This window comes from Prionailurus bengalensis, chromosome B3, assembly GCF_016509475.1.
Source record: "Prionailurus bengalensis isolate Pbe53 chromosome B3, Fcat_Pben_1.1_paternal_pri, whole genome shotgun sequence".
Classification (NCBI taxonomy): Eukaryota; Metazoa; Chordata; class Mammalia; order Carnivora; family Felidae; genus Prionailurus; species Prionailurus bengalensis.
The window spans coordinates 107,198,448-107,212,873 of NC_057355.1; the positions used below are offsets into that span (position 1 = coordinate 107,198,448).

Sequence of the window (14,426 nt, forward strand, 5' to 3'; positions counted from 1 at the left end):
CGAATCAGCGCGGCGCGGCCCCGGGGCTGCCTGCGCGCACAGGGATGCGGGCGCCGCTCGATCGAGAGCGCGGGCTCGGCGTCCGTCCTGGAGACGGCTGAGGCGGCTCTGACCCGGGAGGCACAAAAGCAGGCCAGGTGTGGGAGGCGTGGGAGAAGAGGAGGGGAAAAGGGCCAAGGGCGGGGATCAGAGTGCGGCACTCGGGCTGTTCCTGGGAGTTCCTGACACGGGGTGCATATTCTAGAAATGTCTTAGACACCCAAGAAACCTGTTGGGTAAGACGCAGTTGATGTCAGCACAGATGTCAGGCTTTCAGCATAATGCCCCCTAATTGTCCCCGTTGCTCATTCACCTCTCTCTTCCCCAATTCTTTACATTCCGGCCACGGTTTATTTTAATTGCCTGGCATCTTCCAAGCAATCGCCAGAGCTTTTCCTCTTTCTGGAATATTCCACGGCTATCCAAAACCTTTGTTGGCAAGCCACAATCAGTAAAGAAATCCTGCTGCTCAGTAGGTCTTGTGTATTTCTCCTGTTGCCCCTCTTCTCCAGCTCAGTTTGTGGTTTGAACGAATACATATCATTCGGAATGTGGTGCCTGTAGGCTCTGGTTCAAAGCCCTTGGACTTCCCCACATGGAGTTATTTGTCACTGCACTGATATTCCAAGAGAGGTCAGTTGTGGGGGCCCCAGACAGAAGCCAGAGAAGAAAAGGGCATTCTGCCTCAACAACATCATCTTTGGGCTTGAGTGTTGGGGGGAGATGGAGGTGGGCAGTGTGTATCATTTGGGAGATACAAAGTTGGTTTCCAATCCCAGTGAATCAAGATTCAAGTCCCCAGTCACAATGCAGATGCCAATGGGAGGTGTCCTACTATTTAAACCTTACCATGAAATACTTCATCAGATTAAACACCGAGGCTTTGAGAGAATGGACAGGGGATAGGTACATTTTGATGAAGAAAAGAGAGATGGCATAGAGGAAGGCCTTGAATTTGGGCATTATCTGGGGAAAGACAGTCCTGGTGGAAGGAACACTTGAGGAGACAAAACATAACATGGGGACAGAGGGCACCTTGGGAACCACAGGGCCATACAGAAGGAAGAGTTCCCATTTTATTTGTTGTGGCATGGCATTATCCAGGACACAGGATTCCTCTCTCTCCCTTGAGGACAAATGGAGCCTTCACGATTCTTCCACAGCTCCCAGAGACGTTCCTTGCCAGACCCAAATCTACATTTGCACATCCTGTACCAGCGAGGACTTAAAGACAGGAGTCTCAAGGTTATGCTGTAGATATGATTTATCTTTCATTTTATGAAGATTATACACTTTAAAATGGGATCTTTGAGATGATGCATATTCTTTTTAGGATGCGAGCTTCCAGAGAAACCGAGCCTCTCTCCGTATCTCTGTAACCTAACTGAAACTACTCATGAAGCTTAATAAGAATGAGATCGGGAGGATGATTTGGCACTCCTGGGCAGCTGAAGTCTCCTACAAGAGGAGGCGTGTCAGAGCTACCACGGAGCTTACAGGAAGGAAAAAAGTTATTACAAAGCACTTTTCAAATTGACCTGCTCCAGTGATAGTGGTGACTTTGTAATGTTTCTTTTTCCATGCCCCCTCCCAATTTTTTTTTCAACATCACGGTCACGTTTGGGAATTCAGTCAGAAAAGACAGGTACTGGATGATCTGACCAGCAGTGAATGCTCACTGTATGAGGCAAGGCTGGACGAACTAAAAACAGGTGGGGGGACAAGACTCAGAGGAAGGAGAAGAAAGGGGTTGCCATTGTGGGCTGCTGCCACACTGGCCACTTTTCTGTTGGAACCCTTTGGAGCCTTGGCCACTAGGAGGCACTGCCAGTCCAATGATAGCCCCAGTCTTCAGACCTAAGTCCAGAAGGTGCCCCCCACCAGTTACCTTTAGTGGCGAGTATTAAGTGTCCACTGAGTTACCAGAGCCACTGTTCATTGGTAATCTGACAGTACGGTTCAGCAAGCTGAGGGCAGCAACATCCCTGGTGAGGGAAAGCGGGCAGAGGCAAGCTCTCCCTCAAGTGAAGGGGAGGGTGTCAGACTTCTTGGGCCATGGGTTTCCATTGGCTACAGAGTTGACCTTGGAATGTCAGCTTAGCTGAAAGACCACATTGTGTTTAGTCATGCTGAATGTGAAGACGGAAGCTTGATGACACCCAAAAAATCAAGATAGCAGTTTGACAGCTGAAGGCTGGGGTGAGGCATCTGATGCCACAGAGATACACAGAAATGAAATAAGAATTGAGGGGCAGAGGTAGTAGGTGAAACAGGAATGAACTTATTAAAGAAAAGTCAGGCAGAAAAGTATGAAGAACTTGATTGAGAATTGGAGGATGTGGGCATTAGACCCACTTATGTTACAAAAGTTAGTTATGTAGCCTTCGGCAAGGTATCAATCACCTTTATCACTTTCCGACCTTCCTCTCATACAGATGAATTACAGCTTTAGATCTTTGTTTTTGTGAAATAATAATTTATTTCTTGTAGACACTGTAAGTGGGTACTTCCTTTGCACAAGTACCCACACAGTATGAATTGAAAGCTCTTGCCAAGATCAAAATGATAAAATGGGTAGAAAAGATATGTAAATTTTCCTTGAGGGGTGAAAGAAAACAGAAAGCAAAATCAAGCTTGCTAAATGTGGGCAGGAACGGCCACTGTCTTTAAACCAGGAGAGAACAGACGGGCTTTGTACACAGCCAGCTCAGAACTTGGTTTAGGTGCCTGCCAGGAGAGGAAGTGATTTCTTTAGTGTTCAGGATGAAATCATGCTGTAGGCATTCAGTTCTAAGGAAAAACAAAATAGTCAAGTTTTGAAATCGCATCCCAGATCAAGAGAAGTGTTGAAGACTACAATGCTCAGAATGGCTGCATGGTGTCTGTTTTTGTAGCCCTAGGATTTTACCGATGAGAATCAGTGGCACCTACGCTGATACATTTATTCGATAAATATTATTCAGCACCTATTGTATTCCAGACACTGTTCTAGGCATAAAGCAAAATTGCTACTTTTAAGAGGTTTATATGCTACTATGTGTGGGATGGGCAGCTAATAATAAAAGAGGTAAATATATATTTCACTTGTGGACAAGTGTACAGAGGGAAATAAAGCAGGTAAAGGGGATCGAGAATGGGAGTGGGGTAGAAGTTTTCTATTTTATGAGGAGAGTTAGCAAAGGCCTACCTCATAAGGTAAAATTAGAGCAGACACTAAATGAGAGAGAAGGAGAAAGCCGTTAAGCTATATGGGAGAGTAGCATTTATAAATGCACTGTGTTTTCAGGACAGAATGTAATAGCTGGTAAACTATATGAAGCTCATAGAACTCCTTGTATAGTGTGTGTGTGTGTGTGTGTGTGTGTGTGTGTGTGTGTGTTTAATGCTTTGAGAAGTATAGCAATTGGAAGGAAAGGCACAAAACCAAAAAAGTACTTCATTATGATCAAAGAACACTAAGAACTCTGCTTTATGCCATATGGAATAAGGAAATTTAAAGTAACAACCAATTTGGTACATAACCCACGGTACCAAAATAATGCATGAATTGCATTCAATTCAAACAGCAGATTAGCACTTGTTATTTGCCAGGTGCTTTCTCATATGGTATATATTTAGTTGTTACAGGACCCCTAAGAGGTAGATAGTGTTTACATTCATTTTCTTGATTCATTCATTCATCCAATCTCCAAACATTTACACAGTCCATACTAAGTGCCTGTCATTGTAAATACAAAGAGAGCTACCCACTAGAAACTTGAGTTTAGTAGGGGGAGATTTACACATAAATAGGTAAATGCAATCAACTGATAGATGTATGAGCAGGAAAGAGTGGATACACAGTGACTGGGGGAAGAAGAGGTTTCAGGAAAAGCTTCAGAGAATAGATGATAATTAGGTTGAGTTATGAAAAAAAGAGGACCACCAGTTTGAGCAGACAGATATGGAAACTTAATCAGGGACAGGTGCAAGGGACAGTGAGACAGACTCAAGGAATAATACTGTCAGAAAATGAAGGAAACATTGCAGAGTTTCAAGGGGAGGAATAACACCTTGAGAAGTTGAATAATTTATCCAAATTTGGCTTAAGATTTCCCAGAATGGATAAAAGCCACACATTATAGCACTGAGCAAGACAAGAAAAAAAATCAATATCCTGACCCACATCATAGTGAAACTGCAGGGCATCAAAGACAAGAGAAAATCCTAAAAGCAGGCATAAGTAAAAGATACATTGCCTCAGAGAAACTGTTGGGCCAGCTGCGGTCTGTTAATTAACTGAAGCCAGAAGACAATGGAATAATGTCCTCAAAGGAGTGGGGGGGAAAATAACTGTCATCTAGAATTTTGTACCCAGCAAGACTACTACAGGCATTTTCAACTATGTAAGAAATGAATTTCCCAACTGCAAGCCCTGCAGAAAAAGCTACCAACGTTCATACTTCTGGAAGAAGAAAACTGAACTTAGAAGAAGCGAAATGCATGAAAGAATGCTACGTGTAAAAACTGGTAATGGCTAATTTGGGGGTTTATAAAAGAAAGGTGAAATTAAAGTAGTAGACAAAAAATAGAACATAAGGTAGGAAGGAGTGATGAAAGTGAAAGCATCCTAACTTTCTAGTACTGTTCAGGAGGACAGTAGAGATCTTTAATTTTCTTTGAGACCTTAATTTTAGACTATGAAAAGTCAAATTTGTGTGTTAAATATTTAAGGGTCACCACTAGAAATAACTAAAACATATAACTACTAAATGAGTACAAGGTATAAACAAGGTAATCAATATATTAAATCACATTGAGGTCAGGAAAGGAAACCATGAGAAACAAAGAAGAACTGGTAAATAGAAAGCATAAAATAAAGTATTAGAAGGCATCTAAATATATCCAAATAATGGCAGCTAAAAAGATGGAAACTCTCAGATTAGATTAAAAAAATCTAGTTTAAGGATGTTTATAAAAAGAAAATCCTAGGGGCGCCTGGGTGGCGCAGTCGGTTAAGCGTCCGACTTCAGCCAGGTCACGATCTCGCGGTCCGTGAGTTCGAGCCCCGTGTCGGGCCCTGGGCTGATGGCTCAGAGCCTGGAGCCTGTTTCCGATTCTGTGTCTCCCTCTCTCTCTGCCCCTCCCCCGTTCATGCTCTGTCTCTCTCTGTCCCAAAAAAAATAAATAAACGTTGAAAAAAAAAATTAAAAAAAAAAAAAAAAGAAAATCCTAAAACATACTGACACAGTAATGTAAAGAACTACATCAGGTTAATAAATTTTTGCATAGTGATTTTGCTAAACTCGTATTAATTCTAATTGTGTATTCTCTTGAATTTTCTATGTACATAATCATATTCTCTCTGAACAAATATGGTGTTATTTCTTCCCTTCCAATCTTTATACTTTTAACTCTTTACTTTGACTTACTGCACTGTCTAGGACTTTCACATACAATGTTATGTAGAAGTGGTAAAGGTTATATATTCTTTGTTTTACTCTTGAATTTAGGGGAAAAGTGTGCTCAGAATTTTACATTAAATATGATGTTGGCTGTGAATATTTTAGCTGTCTTTTATCAGATTAAGGCAAGTTCCTTCTATCCCTAGTTTTTTTTTGTCTTGAACAGGTATTGAATCCTATCAAATGCTTCTACTGAAGTTACTGAAATGATCAGAGATTTTTGTCCTTAATTCAGCTAATACATAAATAAAACACATAGCATTTTAAATGTTAAACCAACCTTGCATTCCTAGGATATACCCCATATGGCTCCGATGTGACATTCTTTTTACATATTGCTACTCAATTTGGATTCAATTTTCTAATGATTTGTGTAGACTTTTCCTATATATATTCATGAGCTCTATCCTCTACCTTTCTTTTCTTGTAATATCCTTCTTGAGTTTTTGTAATATCCTTCCTATGCTGGCCTCACAAAAGAAGCTGAAGAGTGTTACTCCCTCCCATATTTTCTAAAAGAGTTTATGTAAGGTGGTATTATTTCTTTTTGGAATGTTTGGAAGAATTCACCAGTGAACCCATCTAGACCTGGAGGGTTTTTTTGTGAGATGCTTTTTGATTATAGATTTCCTCAGTAGATACTGGATTATTCTAATTTTTAACTTCTGCTTGTGTCAGTTTTAGTAATTTTTATTTTCCTCAAATCAATTCATTCATTTAAAATATATTGTCAAATTTATTGGTATAAATTATTCATAACATCATAATGTTATGATTGTAATAATCTGAGAGGCTATAGCCATGCATGTCTACTTTTTCATTATTGATATTGCTAAGTTTTATTTTTCTCTCATTTTTTGATCATCTTATTGGAGGTCGATCAATATTATGAATGAATTTCAAAGAATAATTTTTTTCTTTTTTTTTCTTTTGTATATCTTTGCATATGCTATTTCATTGTATTCCTATTTTTATAATTATTATTTCCTTCTTTTACTTTTGTTTTTCTTTTCTTACCTCCACAAAATAGAGGCTTAGATTTTCAGCCTTTCTTCTTTGCTAATATATTCATATTCACTTAAAAGTATAAAATTCCCTCTAAGTACTGTTTTAGCTGCATCCTACAAGTTTTGAAACATTATATTCATCTTATTTGTCCAGTTCAAAATACTTTCTAACAGTCGTCTGTGACTTTTTTCCTTTGGTCCATTAATTATATAGAATTATAAACTTTCGATGATTGTAACTATCCTATTGTTTATTTTCAGTTTAATTCATCTGTAGTCAGACAACAAACTCCGTACAATTTTAATCCATTAAAAATTTCTTGAGACTTGCATTAGAGCCTGGAATATGACCTATTTTGATACATGTGTCAAGTGGACATGAATGTATATTCTGAAATGTTAAGAGTGTTCTATAAATGTCAGTTTGGTCACAGTGGTTAATAGCATTATTCAAATAATCTATCTTCCTACTAACTTTTTGGCTGTATGTCTGCCAGATATTGAAGTAAGTATATCACAACATCTAACTTTCATGTTGATTGATCTATTTTCCTTTCAATTCTCTCTCTCTATATATATAACTTTACATAATAAATGCTATAAATAAATATATATAAATCTTTATATATATTGAGCACTTATAAATTTAGAATTATCATGTCTTACTGTTGAGTTAACCTGTTTATCATATTATGAAATGTTCCTCTTTATCTCTAGTAATACTCCTTGACTTCCAGTGTAGTTTGGCTGATATAGATATATACACAACAGCTTTCTTTTGGTTGGTGCTTGTATGATATGTCTTTTTCTGTCCTCCATTTTCAAACTATCTGTATCTTTTTATTTTCTTAAAGACAGTATATTCTTGGGCATTTTTTATTTTTTAATGTTTATTTATTTGAGAGAGAAAGAGACAGACATTGAGCAGGGGAGGAGCAGAGAGAGGGGGGAAAAACAGAATCCCAAGCAGGCTCCAGGCTCTGAGCTGTTAGCACAGAGCCCCATGCGGGGCTCGAACTCATGATCCGCAAGATCATGACCTGAGGTAAAGTCAGACGCTTAGCCTAGCCAACTGAGCCACCCACGCACCCCTTGGGTCTTATTTTTAATTCAGGATAGTAATCTTTGTTTTTTTAAATTGAGTGTTAAGTCAATTTACATTTAATGTAATCATTGATATTGTTGGATTTAAGTCCATCAATCTGCTATTTATTTCTTATTTATCACGATCTTTTCCTTGCTCCTTTATTTCTCCTTTCTTGCCTTCTTTCAAAATAATCAAGCCTATTTTTTATTAATCCATTTATTTGCTACAATAATTTTCTAGTTATGCTTTTTAAATACTTTGGTGATTAGCTTACAGTGATAATGTTCATCCTTAACTTACTGGAGTCTATCTTATATAGTACTTTTACAGTTTCCTATGCAATAAAATAATTTTACAAGTGTAAACTCCAAATACTGCCTGCCACTTTTAAGCTCGGGTTGTCATGTTATAAACACCAAACAATGTAATAATTTTTGTTGTTTTAAAAAAGTCAATAGTATTTTACATCTTCTAACATATATACCTTTTTCAATGTTCTTCATCTCATCCTGCATTACTATATTTCCATCTGGGATCATTTTATTTCAGTCCAAAGAATTTTCTTTACTATCTTTCAGTTCTGGTCACGGCAACCGATTCTCTCAGTTTTGTTTTTCTTACTTTATTTCACTTTCATTTTTGAATGTTAGTTTCACTGGTTAAAGAGCTCTAATTTGGCAGGTTTTTTTTTTTTCTTTCAACAATTTAAAGACTTAATCCTATTGACCATTGATCACTCCTAGTTTTAGTTGAAAAGTCAGCAGTTGATCTCCTTGTTTCTTTGAAAATAATGTTTCTCATTTTTATGGCTCTTCTTAAGATTTGTATCTTTAGCTTTGGTTTTATGCAGTTTGATTATGATAAGTTCATATTTCCTATGGTGTCTACTGAACTTCTTAAATCTGTATACTGATTGATGCCTTTTACCAATTTTGAAAAAAAAATGTCAGCCATATTTCTTTAAGTATCCCTTCTGCCTCATTTTCTCTCTTCTTTCCTACAAATCCTATTATTCATAGGTTAGCCCTTCTGACAAGTTTCTTATACTCTCTTCTTTTCATATTTTTATTCAGTTTTTTCACCATTTTGGATTTTTCCTATTGAGCTATCTCTGAGTTCACTAATTTTATCTTCTTCTGTGTCCAAAGAGCTATTAAATGTATCTAAGTTTTAACTTCAGAAATTTTATTTTTCAGTTCTCGAGAGTTCACTTGAGTTTATTTTTATAAATACCCTTTCTCTGTTGAAATTCTCCATCTTTTTATCCATTTTCTTTCACATATTTATAATAGTTGTTTAAAAGATTTTATTTAATGTCAGTTTCCAGATCATCTATGGGTCAGCTTCTATTGTCTTCTGTCTTTTTAAATTCCAGCGTAGCTAATACATATTGTTATATTCATTTCAGGTGTATAATATAGTGATGCAACAATTCTATACAGTACTCAGTGCTCATCATGCTAAGTGTACTCTTAATATCCTATACCTATATCAGCCATTCCCTTACCCACCTTCCCTCTGGTAACCATCAGTTTATTCTCTATAGTTAAGAGTATGTTTTTTGGTTTATCTCTTTTTTTCTTTGCTCATTTGTTTGCTTCTTAAATTCCCCATATACATGAAGTCACATGGTATTTGTCTTTCTCTGACTTATTTCATGTAGCATTATACTCTTTAGATCCATTCCCATTGTCTCTTTTTTATGTTTCTCAGTCACATGTTCTTTTTTTAAAATTTTTTTTTTCAACGTTTATTTATTTTTGGGACAGAGAGAGACAGAGCATGAACAGGGGAGGGGCAGAGAGAGAGGGAGACACAGAATCGGAAACAGGCTCCAGGCTCTGAGCCATCAGCTCAGAGCCCGACGCGGGGCTCGAACTCCCGGACCGCGAGATCGTGACCTGGCTGAAGTCGGACGCTTAACCGACTGCGCCACCCAGGCGCCCCTCTCAGTCACATGTTCTTGCCTCTTTTACATGTCTAGTAATTTTTTATAGCATAATAGGTATGGTGTATTCAAGAACTATAAAGACAGGCAGTTGATGCTATTTTCCCACAGAAAGGGCTCACCCCTTTGTCTGTTTAGCAGCTATGGTGAGAGGCTGATCACATCACTTCAATTATATGACAGACCATAAAACAAGACTCAATACATTTTAAAAGAACAGAAATCATACAAAATGTGTTCTTCAACCACTTAGAATAAAATTAAAAATCAATAAGGAAATTTGTAAATTCACAAGTCTGTGAAATTTAATCAATACACTTGTAAATAAGCAATGGGTCAAAGAGTAAATCACAAGGGAAATTTAAAAATGTTTCAAAATACATGAAAATGAAACAATCAGAGGGTACAGCCAAAGTAATACTTAGAGGGACATGTATAGCTGTAAACACTCAGGACAGAAAAAAAAAGAAATCAATAACCTCAACTCCTGCCTTAAGAGAACAGAAAAGGGGCGCCTGGGTGGCGCAGTCGGTTAAGCGTCCGACTTCAGCCAGGTCACAATCTCGCGGTCCGTGAGTTCGAGCCCCGCGTCGGGCCCTGGGCTGATGGCTCAGAGCCTGGAGCCTGTTTCCGATTCTGTGTCTCCCTCTCTCTCTGCCCCTCCCCCGTTCATGCTCTGTCTCTCTCTGTCCCAAAAATAAAATAAACGTTAAAAAAAAAAAAAAGAGCTTTAAAAAAAAAAAAAAAAGAGAGAGAACAGAAAAGAAGCACAACTTAAACCCAAAGCAAGCAGATGGAAGAAGTAACAGAAATGAGAGTGGAAATTAATGAAATAGAAAAATTAAAGAAAATCAATGAAGCCAAAAGTTGGTTCTTTAAAAGGATCAACAAAGTTGACAAACCTTTAGCTAGAATGACTGAGAAAAAACAAAGACTCAAATTACTATAACCAGCAATGAAAGAGGGGACACTGCTGCCAACCTTATAGAATTAAAAAGATTCTAGGGAAATACTATGAATAACTACAGACAAACAAATTAGGTAACCTGGATGAAAATGAACAGATCTTTAGAAAAACATAAACTACCAAAACTGACTCAAGAAGAGATAGAAAATATGAATAGATTGAGATGAAAAGACATTGAATTAGTAGTATTAAAGCTTCCCATGAAGAAACGCCCAGGTCCAGATGGTTTCACTGGTGAGGATCTACCAAACATTTAAAGACTACTTAACACCAATCCTTCACAACTCTTCCAAAAAGAAGAGGAATTGAGAAAACTTTCCATCACACTCTATGAGGTCACTATCACCCTGATACCAAAACCCAACAAGGGTATTATGAGAAAAGAGAATTACAGATCAATATTCCTTATGAATACAGATGCAAAATTCCTCAATAAAATACTGCCAAACTGAAACAAGCAATATATAGAAAGGATACATCACAGCTCAGTGAAATTTAGGCCAGTGTAATACACCAACCAATGTAATACATCATATTAATAGAATAAAGAACAAGACCCACGTGATCATCTCAATGCAGAAAAAACATTTGAGAAATTGATCACCTTTCATGATAAAAACCACCCAAGAAACTAGGAAAAGAAGGAAACTTCCTTAATCTGCTAAAAAGGAATCTTGAAAAAACTCATAGCTAACATGAAACTTAATGGCAAAAGATTGAAAGCTTTCCCCCTAAGATCTGGAACAAGACAAGGAAGTTTGCTCTGACAATTTCTATTCAATATTGCACTGGAGATTCTAGAATATAACAAGGAAAAGAAAGAAAACTCATCCAGATTGGAAATGAAGTAAAACTATCTCCACAAGGAGAGCCCGGGTGGCTCAGTCGGTTAAGCATCTGATTTCAGCTCAGGACATGATCTCTCAGTTCATGGGTTCAAGCTCTGCATTGGGCTCTGTGCTGGCAGCTTGGAGCCTGCTTTGGACTCTCTGTCTCCCTCCCTTTCTCTGCCCCTCCCCTGCTTGGACTTTCTCTCTTTAAAAAATAAATAAATATTTAAAGAGAAACTGCATTTCTACACACTAGCAGTGAGCAACAAAGATAAGGTTAAGAAAACAGTTACATTTACAATAGCATAAAAAAATACTTAGGAATAATTTGAACAGAAGAAGTGTAAAGTTTATACTTGAAAACTATAAAACATTGTTGAATGAAATTAAAGAAGACTTAATTAAATGGAGAGACATTTTTGTTCATAGATCAAAAGGCTTAATATTGTTAAGATGGCAATATTCCCCAAATTAATCTACAGATTTAATATAAACTGTCAAAATCCAAGCTAAGTTTTTTTTTTCTTTCAGAAATCAACAAATTGACCCTAAAATTCATATGGAAATGGAAGGAACCCATAACATACAACACAATCTTGAAATAGAACAGAGTTGTGGGTCTCACACATCCTGATTTCAAAACCTACTACAAAGCTACACTGATTACGACACTGTGGTACTGGCATAAGGCTAGACGTGTAGGTCAATGAAATAAAATTGAAAGTCCAGAAATAAACCCTTATATATATAGTCAATTGATTAAGTGTGCCAAGACCATTCAATGGGGATAAGAACAGTATTTTCAACAATAGCGCTGGGACAACTTGCTATACAAAAGAACAAAGCTGGACCCCTAACTTACATCATATACAAAAATTAACTCACAATAGATTCAAGACTTAATGTAAGAGATAAAACTAGAAATCTCTTAGAAGAAAACAGGCATAAATTGTCACAACCTTGGATTGGGCAGAGGTTTTTAACGCCCAAGGAACAAAAGAAAACATAAATTCAAATTTTGAACAAGTTTTTTTGACTTAGAAAAAAACCACTTTTGTGCATCAAAGGATACTGTCAAGAGAGTGAAAAAAACAGTATTACCTCATACCTGTTAGAATAGTTAAAATTAAAAAAAAAACAACAAGAAACAGTGATGCTTGGCTGGCTTGGTCAGAAGAGCATGTGACTCGAGCCCCACATTCAGTGTAGAGATTACTTTAAAATAAATAAATAAAACTTTAAAAAAAACACACAAGAAACAACAAGTGTTGGCAAGGATGTGGAGAAAAAGGAACCCTTATGCACTATTGGTGGAAATGCAAACTAGTGCAGCCACTGTGGAAAACAGTACGGATGGTCCTCTAAAAATAGAATTACCATATGATCCAGTAATTCCACTACTGGGTATTTACCCAAAGAATACGAAAACATTCATTCAAAAAGATATATGTGCTCCTATGTTTATTGTAGCATTATTTATAAGGCCAAGATATGGAAGCAGCCCAAGTATGCACTGATAGATGAATGGATGGAGATGCAGTGTATACATATACAATGGAATATTATTCAGTCATAAAAAAATGAAATCTTGTCATTTGCAACAACGGGGATGGATCTAGAGAATATAATGCTCAGTGAAATAAGTTAATCAGAGAAAGACAAATACCACATGATTTCATTTATATATGTAATTTAAGAAACAAAACTAACAAGCAAAGAAAAAAAAGAGACAAATCAAAAAAAGGACTCTTAACTACAGAGAACAAACTGATGGTGACTGGAAGGGAGGTGGCAGGATGGGTGAAATAGATGATGGGTACACTTAAAATAGATGAAGAGTACACTTAAAAATGAACTATTGGGACCTCACCAAGATAAAAAGCTTCTCCACAGTGAAGGAAACAATCAACAAAACTAAAAGGCAGCCAACAAAATGGGAGAAAATATCTGCAAATGACATATTGGATAAAGAGTTAGTATCCAAAATCTATAAAGAATTTGTCAAACTCAACACCCAAAACCAAATAATCCAGTGGGCAGAAGACCACTGGGCAGAAATGGGCAGAAGACATGAATAGACACTTTCCAAAGAAGACATCCAGATGGCTAACAGACACATGAAAAGATACTCAACATCACTCCTCATCAGGGAAATACAAATCAAAACCACAATGAGATACCACCTCACACTTATCAGAATGGCTAACATTAACAACTCAGGAAAAAAACAGATGTTGGCAAGGATGTGGAGAAAAGGGAACACTTTTGCACTGTTGGTGGGAATGCAAATTGGTGCAGCTACTCTGAAAAAAGGTATCGAGATTCCTCAAAAACTTAATAATAGAATTACCCTATGATCCAGCAATGGCACTACTAGATATCTATTCAAAGGATACCAAAATGCTGATTCGAAGGGGCACATGCAACCATATATACACAATGGAATATTACTTGGCAACCAAAAAGAATGAAATCTTGCCATTTGCAACAACATGGATGGAACTAGAGTGTATTACGCTAAGCAAAATAGTAAGAGAAAGACAAATATCATATGATTTCACTCATACATGGAATTTAAGAAACACAACAGATGAACATAGGGGAAGGGAAGGAAAAATAAGATAAAAACAGAAAGGGAGGCAAACCATAAGAGAATCTTAAATACAAAGAATGAGCTGAGGGTTGCTGGAGGGGAGGCTGATGGGAGGTGGGTTAAATGGGTGATAGGCATTAAAGAGAGCACTTGTGATGAGCACTGGGTGTTATACGCAAGTCATGAATCACTGGGTTCTACTCCTGAAACCAATACTACACTGTATGTTAACTTGAATTTAAACTTTAAAAAAAGAGTGTATTTGTCATGATGAGTATTCAGTAATGTATAGAATTGTTTAATCACTGTATTGTACACTTGAAGTTAATACAATACTGTACGTTAACTATACTAGAATTAAAAAAAAGAGATTATATATGCTTTAAAAAAAAGATTCCTCCTCCAGATGGCTACGATGCTGCATCTCGGCATGAGGCCTGGTGAACAGAGTGTGAGCTGGAATCAAGCCTCATTTGCCATGTTGGCCAGGCATTCTTACAAAGGGCACAAC

At 37.2% G+C, this 14,426-nt stretch overlaps 1 protein-coding gene across 1 annotated transcript in view; it reads right to left on the reverse strand.

Moving 5' to 3' along the window:
• Positions 1-14,426, reverse strand: part of RTN1 (reticulon 1) — a 228,432-nt gene that overhangs the window by 25,428 nt on the left and 188,578 nt on the right. The window lies entirely within an intron of this gene.